This window comes from Alosa alosa, chromosome 6, assembly GCF_017589495.1.
Source record: "Alosa alosa isolate M-15738 ecotype Scorff River chromosome 6, AALO_Geno_1.1, whole genome shotgun sequence".
NCBI lineage: Eukaryota > Metazoa > Chordata > Actinopteri > Clupeiformes > Clupeidae > Alosa > Alosa alosa.
The window spans coordinates 25,060,172-25,064,137 of NC_063194.1; the positions used below are offsets into that span (position 1 = coordinate 25,060,172).

General features: G+C 37.9%; 1 non-coding gene across 1 annotated transcript; it reads right to left on the bottom strand.

The window, feature by feature from the left end:
* Window positions 1-72, bottom strand: trnat-cgu. The gene has a single exon. It is a non-coding gene; the product is annotated as a tRNA-Thr (tRNA).
* Window positions 73-3,966: the final 3,894 nt, after the last annotated feature.

Here is a 3,966-nt window from a genome sequence, read left to right on the forward strand (position 1 = left end):
AGGCACGGACGGGGTTCGAACCCGCGATCTTCGGTTTACGAGACCGACGCCTTACCACTTGGCCACCGCGCCTGCGCCATTCAAAAAGTATATGCAGATATATCGTGGCAAAACGACAGCTTCCTATGCCTATTTTATTGTGTCGATTTGTAACGTAGGCAAAACATGCTGCAAAACCTAAAAAGGATAAAGTTCCTATGCACAGCCTTCCAGGTGCTGGTGAGGTGCAGTCGTCAATAAATTATAAGGAAAGTGAAGGATCACCGCGCACTGGTGGATTTTCTTTGCTGGTTTATTTTTTAGTGAACTGCTAACTGCTGAATGCTACAAACCCTATTTAAATAACCACGGTCGTCAGTTTGCGATATATAAACGCACCGTTTAAAGTAGCCTATATGTTATAGGCCTAATCTGCCTTGCGTTGACCTCAGATAACGTCAAGGCTTGGTAGTTCACAGACACGTTAGGTTACTTTGCCTTTAATCTGCACGTAGTTTCTGCATAGAAATCATTAAGAGCTAACCTAATGTTTCGCGATATACTAACAAACAAAACAGGTACATTTTTAAATAACATGCAAAATAATTATAGCCTAATTCTTGACATTTTGGTGGCATAGACCGCATCATCCAATGTTCTACGCAATTTGTGAAGTTGACATTCACAGTCATTAAAATGTTGGCTTCACCACGTGGGGGTGGTGTTGTTCTCTTACCGAGAGCTACAACGACACGATACCAGAGAAAACGGACAATGACGATAGTCAACGAGCCTGCGCAAACAAGCTGGAAATCAAAGCTTTTAAACTAAAGGCAGATGGGATACAAAACTACCGCAACTTATTAGGCTAAATGTCGACAAAAACAGCATAGATTTTTGCTTAAACTATAAACAAGAGAAGGCTTATGGTTTGCTGCTAGAGCCAGCAGGCCTATGTCAAGTGAAATAGCCTAGGCTAGGCCTATAGCCTACAAATATGTGGTTGTGAATTGCATGGATATGGTTATGGTTATGGGATTTGGCAGACGCCTTTGTCCAAAGCGACATACAATATGTCCAAGCAAAAAACAATACAACAACAATTTAACAGGGAACAGATCTGTTCCCTGTTAAATGTTAAATATTGTATTGTTGGTCAAACTATAATAAGGAGAATAGCAATAATAAAAAACAATGTCATTTCAATCAATAGCCTAATAAAATAAGCAATTAATAAGGGGGGAAAAGCAATAATAAACAATAATGTCCATTCAATCAATAATATAAAAACAATAACATAGTAAGACTACATTAAGGAGAATATCAATAATAAACAATAATGTCAAATTAATCAACAGCCTAATGAAAACAAAACAATATTATACAAACCATAACGCATAAGAAGCGCTTAAAGAACTAAGTGCATGTTGAACAGGAATGTCTTTAGACCCCTCTTAAACGGCCCAAAACTATCACAGAAACAGAGAGCACTGGGCAACTCATTCCACTAACATGGAACCACTGAGAAAAAGAGTCTTAAATTAGACCTAGCGTTTATGACTGGTCGACACAACAGATGCTCATCAGAAGACCGCAGTGGGCAGTTGGGGATGTACGTCTTGATTATCGAATTAAAATAACTAGGAGCAGATCCAGTCAGTGTCCTATAGGCCAAAGTGAGGGATTCAAATTTAATTCTGGCTACTATACAGTAGGGAGCCAATGGAGAGTAACTAGGAGAGGAGTTACATGTGTCCTCTTTGGCTGATTGAAGACCAGGCGTGCTCCAGCATTCTGAATCAGCTGTAATGATCTTATTGAATATGGATATGACAGCAGGGATGGGTTGTAGTGCCTATGTTTGATAGATTTTTGTATTTCTATGTGTTGGGTTAAAGAAAATGGCTTTATATTTGTTTACATCTTATTTGTGTACTTTATTGGTGTGTATTTTACTATTTAAAAAATACAGAAAAATACTGAGACATCATAGTCAAGTCAAGTTTATTTATATAGCGCATTTCATACACAGAGGTCATTCAATGTGCTTTACATAAACAGAACCAAACAATAATAACAAATAAAAAGCATAGAAAGGCAATATAGTCAAAGAATAGTTAAAAGGTAAAGATCATAATAAAAAGAAAACATAAAACACGAGGTAAAATAATTTAAAAATAAAGGATAATTAGTAAGCAAAAAACAAAGGCAAAAGTAGTAAAAAAGTAATAAAAGATAAAGTAGAATAATTATCAAGGCAGATTCAGAATTTGTAACTCTGCACAGTTAGCAGAAAGCATCTGAGAACAGTTCGGTCTTAAGTCTAGATTTAAAAATGGGTACAGTTGGGGCCTTTTTGATGTCATCCGAAAGTTGATTCAGCTGAGCAGCATAGCAGCTAAAAGCTGCTTCACCATGTTTAGTTCTAACAGTAGGTTTTACTAGCAGGTTTTTCACCTGGGACCTGAGAGGACGAGAAGGTGTGTACTGCTGAAGCATGTCTGACAGGTATTTAGGTCCTGCTCCATTTACTGATTTATAAACAAGCAATAGAGCTTTAAAGTCAATATTGTGACTTACTGGAAGCCAGTGCAAGGACTTAAGAATTGGAGTAATGTGGTCAGTTCTTTTAGTTTTTGTTAGAATCCTAGCTGCTGCATTTTGTATCATCTGAAGCTGTTTAATAGTCTTTTTAGGAAGGCCTGTGAACAGTCCATTGCAGTAATCAACCCTGCTGGAGATAAATGCATGAATGAGTTTTTCTAAGTCATATTTTGACATCAGCCCTCTGAGTCTGGCAATATTTTTGAGGTGGTAAAAAGCTGATTTAGTTGTCGCTTTCATGTGGCTGTTGAAATTTATATCACTGTCAATTAATACACCAAGATTTTTAACTGTATCCTTTGCCTTCAACCCTTTTGTGTCAAGGAGAGTGGCAACCCTAAGTCTTTCCTCCTTTTTACCAAATATAATTACTTCAGTTTTATCATTTTGCACTTTTTGCATTCATCATTTTGCACTTTTTCATGCAAAATGAAGTGCAAAATGATGAATGCAGCCTCTGAATGATGCTGACTTAAGGCCACCACACAGACACGGCAAGTGACGCAACAGCGATTCATGGCAGGCGACCAACATAATGGAAATAGTTGCCTTGGTCTAACCCCCCCCCCCCTTCTATTTTGTCAAAGCAATTTTTATACGTCATAATAGAAAACTGCTGTCTGGTCAGATCACCAACCGTCACAATTGAGCTGAGCGGGTGTCACGGTCAACCGGTTCACATGAATAGTATCTAGCTTTTGGCTTTAGTGATTGCAATCATGTGCATTCATGGAGTCTGGGACTAATGAGAATGTTTCCAGTGATGACGTTCTTCCGACTGTGAGCGTTCATGTGCTTCTTATATGTAAAAATCAGTGTTTCAAATCCAGTCTGATTCAATATCTGATAGTATGTCAGAAACTTTTGTCAACTTTTGTCTTCCAGTGTGAGCAGTTGAACATAAGCCTACACTGTGAGCACATCAATTGCAATCCAATAGACACGTGTGGTGTTAGTTACTATGTCGTATGCAACAGAAAAAATACAAAGTATCTGCCTGATCCTTCTTAATCAAGCATCTTTTTGTGAGATTTAACACAATCATCCCATTATCTGTTCCAGTACAGCATTGACTTTCTTCTGTTGGACTGATCAACAGGCTTCATCGATGATGTCTAAACAGCAGACTTTTTAAAAATGTGACTGTGCTCAAAGACATCCAACTGAAGAAATCCAGGGTGCACACACACAAACACAAACATTCATTACACCCCTTCTCTCATACCCCCTACTCACTCAATACTTACTCATCCACAGTCATAAGTTGCCTGTTTTTGGTCAAAGTATTGAAGTAATTTTGGAATTTCTGATGTCTATGTGGTATTTTTGACTTACTGGAGTTTTATTTGGCTAAACGTTTGGGATAAAATAGCTGGTATATGA